Here is a 13,119-nt window from a genome sequence, read left to right on the forward strand (position 1 = left end):
CAGAATGTTATGATCAACCAATCCTTTAAACAAATGTATAAGTCTCAAATAATGGCCTAGTTCCTTTCATCTCACCACCTTAGTCTTCAGCTGGGCATCCGGTCTACATTGCTCCCTTTTCTATACGATGAGACATGTATCCTATTGCGTACTAGGCAACTGATTGGCCCTCATGTCAGATGACATCCTGCTGTAGCTTTGTGAAGTAATGGCACCACGTGACCAATCGTCCTGGGTGACGATTACACCGTAGGACCAGACATCAGCAATTACACACTAGGTAACTGTCTGTGAATATGACAGCACAGCAAGTAGGAGGTGCAATGGGAAAGTACACTGCACCATTGAAAGCATTGGGCTCCTATTTAAAGAGGGCTAGAGTTAGAAGAAGCAACTGATTGGCCCTCATGTCAGATGACATCCTGCTGTAGTTTTGGGATGTAATGGCACCACTTGACCAATCGCCCTGGGTGACGATTACACCGGAGTACCAGACATCAGCAATTACACACTAGTTAAGTATCTGGGAATATGACTGCACAGCAAGTAGGATGTGAAATGGGAAAATACTCTGCACCATTGAAAGCATTGGGATCCTATTTAAAGAGGGATAGAGTACGAACACAGTTTCTAAATAGCGGTCCATCTTGAGTATCAGAGACCCACTCACAGAGAGCAGGGAAAACGGTTGAATAGGTTCCCTCCATCAGAAAGTAAGTCAATTGCTCTAACCTAAGACACCTCATTCCAGCCTAAAAGATGGTAATTACCCCGGAGGACATATTGCCTGCAAAACTATCTAAAGAAGATTTTGTCAGCCACATAGACAGTCAAAGTCTTTGAGAAACTATCATGATGGCCATAGCGTCATTCATATTGCTACCGTCTTAGAAGATTATATTTATGCGGAAGACCCCACTAAAAGGCACTACGAGCCATCAGATACTATGAACTTTTAATTAATGGCAAAATGATTAAATGAGAGTTTGACTTACCATATCTATTGATCGAGGCATGGAAAAGGCTGAGGAATGAGCTTTCTTTTTTTTTCTTTTCTCAGCAAGCGGAGAAATATTCCTCTGCAATACTGCCTCTGCTGGTCATTCAGTATAATCTGCAGATGGAAAAGTCCACTGTCAGTCAATTTTTAGAACTTGAATACTTCCAAACCAAATGCAACACTACCAAAAAATGATTTCTATAAAGAGTCAATTATTAGTACTATGGCGTGTCTAATATTGTGAAAATCCAAAGCTCACTAAAAATTATATTCTCAGTTTAGATTTCAACCTAGCAGACTTCTTTCAATCCTGTGCCTCATTTGCTAGTACTCTCTATACAACTCTAGCACCTATATGAGGACTTGGATAGAAAGATCTCTTTGGCAGCCAAGAGATAACGTACCCTTCTCACAGGAAATATTTTAGGTTATGGTACACCATAGCAATTCAGTGATCTGATACGTTAAGGGAGGAAGGTTTATGCTACCGTTTGTGGGAATAAGAAAAACCTATGAATAACAGATTCTAACATCTTCATTTTAGCACATCCCTCTTAGTAAACCTATAGAGAACTCCAGAATGTTATGATCAACCAATCCTTTAAACAAATGTATAAGTCTCAAATAATGGCCTAGTTCCTTTCATCTCACCACCTTAGTCTTCAGCTGGGCATCCGGTCTACATTGCTCCCTTTTCTATACGATGAGACATGTATCCTATTGCGTACTAGGCAACTGATTGGCCCTCATGTCAGATGACATCCTGCTGTAGCTTTGTGAAGTAATGGCACCACGTGACCAATCGTCCTGGGTGACGATTACACCGTAGGACCAGACATCAGCAATTACACACTAGGTAACTGTCTGTGAATATGACAGCACAGCAAGTAGGAGGTGCAATGGGAAAGTACACTGCACCATTGAAAGCATTGGGCTCCTATTTAAAGAGGGCTAGAGTTAGAAGAAGCAACTGATTGGCCCTCATGTCAGATGACATCCTGCTGTAGTTTTGGGATGTAATGGCACCACTTGACCAATCGCCCTGGGTGACGATTACACCGGAGGACCAGACATTAGCAATTACACACTAGTTAAGTATCTGGGAATATGACTGCACAGCAAGTAGGATGTGTAATGGGAAAATACTCTGCACCATTGAAAGCATTGGGATCCTATTTAAAGAGGGATAGAGTACGAACACAGTTTCTAAATAGCGGTCCATCTTGAGTATCAGAGACCCACTCACAGAGAGCAGGGAAAACGGTTGAATAGGTTCCCTCCATCAGAAAGTAAGTCAATTGCTCTAACCTAAGACACCTCATTCCAGCCTAAAAGATGGTAATTACCCCGGAGGACATATTGCCTGCAAAACTATCTAAAGAAGATTTTGTCAGCCACATAGACAGTCAAAGTCTTTGAGAAACTATCATGATGGCCATAGCGTCATTCATATTGCTACCGTCTTAGAAGATTATATTTATGCGGAAGACCCCACTAAAAGGCACTGAGAGCCATCAGATACTATGAACTTTTAATTAATGGCAAAATGATTAAATGAGAGTTTGACTTACCATATCTATTGATCGAGGCATGGAAAAGGCTGAGGAATGAGCTTTCTTTTTTTTTCTTTTCTCAGCAAGCGGAGAAATATTCCTCTGCAATACTGCCTCTGCTGGTCATTCAGTATAATCTGCAGATGGAAAAGTCCACTGTCAGTCAATTTTTAGAACTTGAATACTTCCAAACCAAATGCAACACTACCAAAAAATGATTTCTATAAAGAGTCAATTATTAGTACTATGGCGTGTCTAATATTGTGAAAATCCAAAGCTCTCTAAAAATTATATTCTCAGTTTAGATTTCAACCTAGCAGACTTCTTTCAATCCTGTGCCTCATTTGCTAGTACTCTCTACACAACTCTAGCACCTATATGAGGACTTGGATAGAAAGATCTCTTTGGCAGCCAAGAGATAACGTACCCTTCTCACAGGAAATATTTTAGGTTATGGTACACCATAGCAATTCAGTGATCTGATACGTTAAGGGAGGAAGGTTTATGCTACCGTTTGTGGGAATAAGAAAAACCTATGAATAACAGATTCTAACATCTTCATTTTAGCACATCCCTCTTAGTAAACCTATAGAGAACTCCAGAATGTTATGATCAACCAATCCTTTAAACAAATGTATAAGTCTCAAATAATGGCCTAGTTCCTTTCATCTCACCACCTTAGTCTTCAGCTGGGCATCCGGTCTACATTGCTCCCTTTTCTATACGATGAGACATGTATCCTATTGCGTACTAGGCAACTGATTGGCCCTCATGTCAGATGACATCCTGCTGTAGCTTTGTGAAGTAATGGCACCACGTGACCAATCGTCCTGGGTGACGATTACACCGTAGGACCAGACATCAGCAATTACACACTAGGTAACTGTCTGTGAATATGACAGCACAGCAAGTAGGAGGTGCAATGGGAAAGTACACTGCACCATTGAAAGCATTGGGCTCCTATTTAAAGAGGGCTAGAGTTAGAAGAAGCAACTGATTGGCCCTCATGTCAGATGACATCCTGCTGTAGTTTTGGGATGTAATGGCACCACTTGACCAATCGCCCTGGGTGACGATTACACCGGAGTACCAGACATCAGCAATTACACACTAGTTAAGTATCTGGGAATATGACTGCACAGCAAGTAGGATGTGAAATGGGAAAATACTCTGCACCATTGAAAGCATTGGGATCCTATTTAAAGAGGGATAGAGTACGAACACAGTTTCTAAATAGCGGTCCATCTTGAGTATCAGAGACCCACTCACAGAGAGCAGGGAAAACGGTTGAATAGGTTCCCTCCATCAGAAAGTAAGTCAATTGCTCTAACCTAAGACACCTCATTCCAGCCTAAAAGATGGTAATTACCCCGGAGGACATATTGCCTGCAAAACTATCTAAAGAAGATTTTGTCAGCCACATAGACAGTCAAAGTCTTTGAGAAACTATCATGATGGCCATAGCGTCATTCATATTGCTACCGTCTTAGAAGATTATATTTATGCGGAAGACCCCACTAAAAGGCACTACGAGCCATCAGATACTATGAACTTTTAATTAATGGCAAAATGATTAAATGAGAGTTTGACTTACCATATCTATTGATCGAGGCATGGAAAAGGCTGAGGAATGAGCTTTCTTTTTTTTTCTTTTCTCAGCAAGCGGAGAAATATTCCTCTGCAATACTGCCTCTGCTGGTCATTCAGTATAATCTGCAGATGGAAAAGTCCACTGTCAGTCAATTTTTAGAACTTGAATACTTCCAAACCAAATGCAACACTACCAAAAAATGATTTCTATAAAGAGTCAATTATTAGTACTATGGCGTGTCTAATATTGTGAAAATCCAAAGCTCACTAAAAATTATATTCTCAGTTTAGATTTCAACCTAGCAGACTTCTTTCAATCCTGTGCCTCATTTGCTAGTACTCTCTACACAACTCTAGCACCTATATGAGGACTTGGATAGAAAGATCTCTTTGGCAGCCAAGAGATAACGTACCCTTCTCACAGGAAATATTTTAGGTTATGGTACACCATAGCAATTCAGTGATCTGATACGTTAAGGGAGGAAGGTTTATGCTACCGTTTGTGGGAATAAGAAAAACCTATGAATAACAGATTCTAACATCTTCATTTTAGCACATCCCTCTTAGTAAACCTATAGAGAACTCCAGAATGTTATGATCAACCAATCCTTTAAACAAATGTATAAGTCTCAAATAATGGCCTAGTTCCTTTCATCTCACCACCTTAGTCTTCAGCTGGGCATCCGGTCTACATTGCTCCCTTTTCTATACGATGAGACATGTATCCTATTGCGTACTAGGCAACTGATTGGCCCTCATGTCAGATGACATCCTGCTGTAGCTTTGTGAAGTAATGGCACCACGTGACCAATCGTCCTGGGTGACGATTACACCGTAGGACCAGACATCAGCAATTACACACTAGGTAACTGTCTGTGAATATGACAGCACAGCAAGTAGGAGGTGCAATGGGAAAGTACACTGCACCATTGAAAGCATTGGGCTCCTATTTAAAGAGGGCTAGAGTTAGAAGAAGCAACTGATTGGCCCTCATGTCAGATGACATCCTGCTGTAGTTTTGGGATGTAATGGCACCACTTGACCAATCGCCCTGGGTGACGATTACACCGGAGTACCAGACATCAGCAATTACACACTAGTTAAGTATCTGGGAATATGACTGCACAGCAAGTAGGATGTGAAATGGGAAAATACTCTGCACCATTGAAAGCATTGGGATCCTATTTAAAGAGGGATAGAGTACGAACACAGTTTCTAAATAGCGGTCCATCTTGAGTATCAGAGACCCACTCACAGAGAGCAGGGAAAACGGTTGAATAGGTTCCCTCCATCAGAAAGTAAGTCAATTGCTCTAACCTAAGACACCTCATTCCAGCCTAAAAGATGGTAATTACCCCGGAGGACATATTGCCTGCAAAACTATCTAAAGAAGATTTTGTCAGCCACATAGACAGTCAAAGTCTTTGAGAAACTATCATGATGGCCATAGCGTCATTCATATTGCTACCGTCTTAGAAGATTATATTTATGCGGAAGACCCCACTAAAAGGCACTACGAGCCATCAGATACTATGAACTTTTAATTAATGGCAAAATGATTAAATGAGAGTTTGACTTACCATATCTATTGATCGAGGCATGGAAAAGGCTGAGGAATGAGCTTTCTTTTTTTTTCTTTTCTCAGCAAGCGGAGAAATATTCCTCTGCAATACTGCCTCTGCTGGTCATTCAGTATAATCTGCAGATGGAAAAGTCCACTGTCAGTCAATTTTTAGAACTTGAATACTTCCAAACCAAATGCAACACTACCAAAAAATGATTTCTATAAAGAGTCAATTATTAGTACTATGGCGTGTCTAATATTGTGAAAATCCAAAGCTCACTAAAAATTATATTCTCAGTTTAGATTTCAACCTAGCAGACTTCTTTCAATCCTGTGCCTCATTTGCTAGTACTCTCTATACAACTCTAGCACCTATATGAGGACTTGGATAGAAAGATCTCTTTGGCAGCCAAGAGATAACGTACCCTTCTCACAGGAAATATTTTAGGTTATGGTACACCATAGCAATTCAGTGATCTGATACGTTAAGGGAGGAAGGTTTATGCTACCGTTTGTGGGAATAAGAAAAACCTATGAATAACAGATTCTAACATCTTCATTTTAGCACATCCCTCTTAGTAAACCTATAGAGAACTCCAGAATGTTATGATCAACCAATCCTTTAAACAAATGTATAAGTCTCAAATAATGGCCTAGTTCCTTTCATCTCACCACCTTAGTCTTCAGCTGGGCATCCGGTCTACATTGCTCCCTTTTCTATACGATGAGACATGTATCCTATTGCGTACTAGGCAACTGATTGGCCCTCATGTCAGATGACATCCTGCTGTAGCTTTGTGAAGTAATGGCACCACGTGACCAATCGTCCTGGGTGACGATTACACCGTAGGACCAGACATCAGCAATTACACACTAGGTAACTGTCTGTGAATATGACAGCACAGCAAGTAGGAGGTGCAATGGGAAAGTACACTGCACCATTGAAAGCATTGGGCTCCTATTTAAAGAGGGCTAGAGTTAGAAGAAGCAACTGATTGGCCCTCATGTCAGATGACATCCTGCTGTAGTTTTGGGATGTAATGGCACCACTTGACCAATCGCCCTGGGTGACGATTACACCGGAGGACCAGACATTAGCAATTACACACTAGTTAAGTATCTGGGAATATGACTGCACAGCAAGTAGGATGTGTAATGGGAAAATACTCTGCACCATTGAAAGCATTGGGATCCTATTTAAAGAGGGATAGAGTACGAACACAGTTTCTAAATAGCGGTCCATCTTGAGTATCAGAGACCCACTCACAGAGAGCAGGGAAAACGGTTGAATAGGTTCCCTCCATCAGAAAGTAAGTCAATTGCTCTAACCTAAGACACCTCATTCCAGCCTAAAAGATGGTAATTACCCCGGAGGACATATTGCCTGCAAAACTATCTAAAGAAGATTTTGTCAGCCACATAGACAGTCAAAGTCTTTGAGAAACTATCATGATGGCCATAGCGTCATTCATATTGCTACCGTCTTAGAAGATTATATTTATGCGGAAGACCCCACTAAAAGGCACTGAGAGCCATCAGATACTATGAACTTTTAATTAATGGCAAAATGATTAAATGAGAGTTTGACTTACCATATCTATTGATCGAGGCATGGAAAAGGCTGAGGAATGAGCTTTCTTTTTTTTTCTTTTCTCAGCAAGCGGAGAAATATTCCTCTGCAATACTGCCTCTGCTGGTCATTCAGTATAATCTGCAGATGGAAAAGTCCACTGTCAGTCAATTTTTAGAACTTGAATACTTCCAAACCAAATGCAACACTACCAAAAAATGATTTCTATAAAGAGTCAATTATTAGTACTATGGCGTGTCTAATATTGTGAAAATCCAAAGCTCACTAAAAATTATATTCTCAGTTTAGATTTCAACCTAGCAGACTTCTTTCAATCCTGTGCCTCATTTGCTAGTACTCTCTACACAACTCTAGCACCTATATGAGGACTTGGATAGAAAGATCTCTTTGGCAGCCAAGAGATAACGTACCCTTCTCACAGGAAATATTTTAGGTTATGGTACACCATAGCAATTCAGTGATCTGATACGTTAAGGGAGGAAGGTTTATGCTACCGTTTGTGGGAATAAGAAAAACCTATGAATAACAGATTCTAACATCTTCATTTTAGCACATCCCTCTTAGTAAACCTATAGAGAACTCCAGAATGTTATGATCAACCAATCCTTTAAACAAATGTATAAGTCTCAAATAATGGCCTAGTTCCTTTCATCTCACCACCTTAGTCTTCAGCTGGGCATCCGGTCTACATTGCTCCCTTTTCTATACGATGAGACATGTATCCTATTGCGTACTAGGCAACTGATTGGCCCTCATGTCAGATGACATCCTGCTGTAGCTTTGTGAAGTAATGGCACCACGTGACCAATCGTCCTGGGTGACGATTACACCGTAGGACCAGACATCAGCAATTACACACTAGGTAACTGTCTGTGAATATGACAGCACAGCAAGTAGGAGGTGCAATGGGAAAGTACACTGCACCATTGAAAGCATTGGGCTCCTATTTAAAGAGGGCTAGAGTTAGAAGAAGCAACTGATTGGCCCTCATGTCAGATGACATCCTGCTGTAGTTTTGGGATGTAATGGCACCACTTGACCAATCGCCCTGGGTGACGATTACACCGGAGTACCAGACATCAGCAATTACACACTAGTTAAGTATCTGGGAATATGACTGCACAGCAAGTAGGATGTGAAATGGGAAAATACTCTGCACCATTGAAAGCATTGGGATCCTATTTAAAGAGGGATAGAGTACGAACACAGTTTCTAAATAGCGGTCCATCTTGAGTATCAGAGACCCACTCACAGAGAGCAGGGAAAACGGTTGAATAGGTTCCCTCCATCAGAAAGTAAGTCAATTGCTCTAACCTAAGACACCTCATTCCAGCCTAAAAGATGGTAATTACCCCGGAGGACATATTGCCTGCAAAACTATCTAAAGAAGATTTTGTCAGCCACATAGACAGTCAAAGTCTTTGAGAAACTATCATGATGGCCATAGCGTCATTCATATTGCTACCGTCTTAGAAGATTATATTTATGCGGAAGACCCCACTAAAAGGCACTACGAGCCATCAGATACTATGAACTTTTAATTAATGGCAAAATGATTAAATGAGAGTTTGACTTACCATATCTATTGATCGAGGCATGGAAAAGGCTGAGGAATGAGCTTTCTTTTTTTTTCTTTTCTCAGCAAGCGGAGAAATATTCCTCTGCAATACTGCCTCTGCTGGTCATTCAGTATAATCTGCAGATGGAAAAGTCCACTGTCAGTCAATTTTTAGAACTTGAATACTTCCAAACCAAATGCAACACTACCAAAAAATGATTTCTATAAAGAGTCAATTATTAGTACTATGGCGTGTCTAATATTGTGAAAATCCAAAGCTCACTAAAAATTATATTCTCAGTTTAGATTTCAACCTAGCAGACTTCTTTCAATCCTGTGCCTCATTTGCTAGTACTCTCTACACAACTCTAGCACCTATATGAGGACTTGGATAGAAAGATCTCTTTGGCAGCCAAGAGATAACGTACCCTTCTCACAGGAAATATTTTAGGTTATGGTACACCATAGCAATTCAGTGATCTGATACGTTAAGGGAGGAAGGTTTATGCTACCGTTTGTGGGAATAAGAAAAACCTATGAATAACAGATTCTAACATCTTCATTTTAGCACATCCCTCTTAGTAAACCTATAGAGAACTCCAGAATGTTATGATCAACCAATCCTTTAAACAAATGTATAAGTCTCAAATAATGGCCTAGTTCCTTTCATCTCACCACCTTAGTCTTCAGCTGGGCATCCGGTCTACATTGCTCCCTTTTCTATACGATGAGACATGTATCCTATTGCGTACTAGGCAACTGATTGGCCCTCATGTCAGATGACATCCTGCTGTAGCTTTGTGAAGTAATGGCACCACGTGACCAATCGTCCTGGGTGACGATTACACCGTAGGACCAGACATCAGCAATTACACACTAGGTAACTGTCTGTGAATATGACAGCACAGCAAGTAGGAGGTGCAATGGGAAAGTACACTGCACCATTGAAAGCATTGGGCTCCTATTTAAAGAGGGCTAGAGTTAGAAGAAGCAACTGATTGGCCCTCATGTCAGATGACATCCTGCTGTAGTTTTGGGATGTAATGGCACCACTTGACCAATCGCCCTGGGTGACGATTACACCGGAGTACCAGACATCAGCAATTACACACTAGTTAAGTATCTGGGAATATGACTGCACAGCAAGTAGGATGTGAAATGGGAAAATACTCTGCACCATTGAAAGCATTGGGATCCTATTTAAAGAGGGATAGAGTACGAACACAGTTTCTAAATAGCGGTCCATCTTGAGTATCAGAGACCCACTCACAGAGAGCAGGGAAAACGGTTGAATAGGTTCCCTCCATCAGAAAGTAAGTCAATTGCTCTAACCTAAGACACCTCATTCCAGCCTAAAAGATGGTAATTACCCCGGAGGACATATTGCCTGCAAAACTATCTAAAGAAGATTTTGTCAGCCACATAGACAGTCAAAGTCTTTGAGAAACTATCATGATGGCCATAGCGTCATTCATATTGCTACCGTCTTAGAAGATTATATTTATGCGGAAGACCCCACTAAAAGGCACTACGAGCCATCAGATACTATGAACTTTTAATTAATGGCAAAATGATTAAATGAGAGTTTGACTTACCATATCTATTGATCGAGGCATGGAAAAGGCTGAGGAATGAGCTTTCTTTTTTTTTCTTTTCTCAGCAAGCGGAGAAATATTCCTCTGCAATACTGCCTCTGCTGGTCATTCAGTATAATCTGCAGATGGAAAAGTCCACTGTCAGTCAATTTTTAGAACTTGAATACTTCCAAACCAAATGCAACACTACCAAAAAATGATTTCTATAAAGAGTCAATTATTAGTACTATGGCGTGTCTAATATTGTGAAAATCCAAAGCTCACTAAAAATTATATTCTCAGTTTAGATTTCAACCTAGCAGACTTCTTTCAATCCTGTGCCTCATTTGCTAGTACTCTCTATACAACTCTAGCACCTATATGAGGACTTGGATAGAAAGATCTCTTTGGCAGCCAAGAGATAACGTACCCTTCTCACAGGAAATATTTTAGGTTATGGTACACCATAGCAATTCAGTGATCTGATACGTTAAGGGAGGAAGGTTTATGCTACCGTTTGTGGGAATAAGAAAAACCTATGAATAACAGATTCTAACATCTTCATTTTAGCACATCCCTCTTAGTAAACCTATAGAGAACTCCAGAATGTTATGATCAACCAATCCTTTAAACAAATGTATAAGTCTCAAATAATGGCCTAGTTCCTTTCATCTCACCACCTTAGTCTTCAGCTGGGCATCCGGTCTACATTGCTCCCTTTTCTATACGATGAGACATGTATCCTATTGCGTACTAGGCAACTGATTGGCCCTCATGTCAGATGACATCCTGCTGTAGCTTTGTGAAGTAATGGCACCATGTGACCAATCATCGTGGGTGACGATTACACTGGAGGACCAGACATCAGCAATTACACGCTAGGTAACTGTCTGTGAATATGACTGCACAGCAAGTAGGAGTTGCAATGGGAAAGTACACTGCACCATTGAAAGCATTGGGCTCCTATTTAAAGAGGGCTAGAGTTAGAAGAAGCAACTGATTGGCCCTCATGTCAGATGACATCCTGCTGTAGTTTTGGGATGTAATGGCACCACTTGACCAATCGCCCTGGGTGACGATTACACCGGAGTACCAGACATCAGCAATTACACACTAGTTAAGTATCTGGGAATATGACTGCACAGCAAGTAGGATGTGAAATGGGAAAATACTCTGCACCATTGAAAGCATTGGGATCCTATTTAAAGAGGGATAGAGTACGAACGCAGTTTCTAAATAGCGGTCCATCTTGAGTATCAGAGACCCACTCACAGAGAGCAGGGAAAACGGTTGAATAGGTTCCCTCCATCAGAAAGTAAGTCAATTGCTCTAACCTAAGACACCTCATTCCAGCCTAAAAGATGGTAATTACCCCGGAGGACATATTGCCTGCAAAACTATCTAAAGAAGATTTTGTCAGCCACATAGACAGTCAAAGTCTTTGAGAAACTATCATGATGGCCATAGCGTCATTCATATTGCTACCGTCTTAGAAGATTATATTTATGCGGAAGACCCCACTAAAAGGCACTGAGAGCCATCAGATACTATGAACTTTTAATTAATGGCAAAATGATTAAATGAGAGTTTGACTTACCATATCTATTGATCGAGGCATGGAAAAGGCTGAGGAATGAGCTTTCTTTTTTTTTCTTTTCTCAGCAAGCGGAGAAATATTCCTCTGCAATACTGCCTCTGCTGGTCATTCAGTATATTCTGCAGATGGAAAAGTCCACTGTTAGTCAATTTTTAGAACTTGAATACTTCCAAACCAAATGCAACACTACCAAAAAATGATTTCTATAAAGAGTCAATTATTAGTACTATGGCGTGTCTAATATTGTGAAAATCCAAAGCTCACTAAAAATATTCTCAATTTAGATTTCAACCTAGCAGACTTCTTTCAATCCTGTGCCTCATTTGCTGGTACTCTCTACACAACTCTAGCACCTATATGAGGACTTAGATAGAAAGATCTCTTTGGCAGCCAAGAGATTGCGTACCCTTTTCACAGGAATTATTTTAGGTTATGGTACACCATAGCAAGTCAGGGATCTGATACGTTAAGGGAGGAAGGTTTATGCTACCGTTTGTGGGAATAAGAAAAACTATGAATAACAGATTCTAACATCTTCATTTTAGCACATCCCTCTCAGTAAACCTATAGAGAACTCCAGAATTTTATGATCAACCACTCCTTCAAACAAATGTATAAGTCTCAAATAATGGCCTAGTTCCTTTCATCTCACCACCTTAGTCTTCAGCTGGGCATCCTGTCTACATTGCTCCCTTGTCTATACGATGAGACATGTATCCTATTGCGTACTAGGCAACTGATTGGCCCTCATGTCAGATGACATCCTGCTGTAGCTTTGTGAAGTAATGGCACCATGTGACCAATCATCGTGGGTGACGATTACACCGGAGGACCAGACATCAGCAATTACACGCTAGGTAACTGTCTGTGAATATGACTGCACAGCAAGTAGGAGTTGCAATGGGAAAGTACACTGCACCATTGAAAGCATTGGGCTCCTATTTAAAGAGGGCTAGAGTTAGAAGAAGCAACTGATTGGCCCTCATGTCAGATGACATCCTGCTGTAGTTTTGGGATGTAATGGCACCACTTGACCAATCGCCCTGGGTGACGATTACACCGGAGTACCAGACATCAGCAATTACACACTAG

Source organism: Lissotriton vulgaris, chromosome 5 (genome assembly GCF_964263255.1).
Source record: "Lissotriton vulgaris chromosome 5, aLisVul1.2, whole genome shotgun sequence".
Classification (NCBI taxonomy): domain Eukaryota; kingdom Metazoa; phylum Chordata; class Amphibia; order Caudata; family Salamandridae; genus Lissotriton; species Lissotriton vulgaris.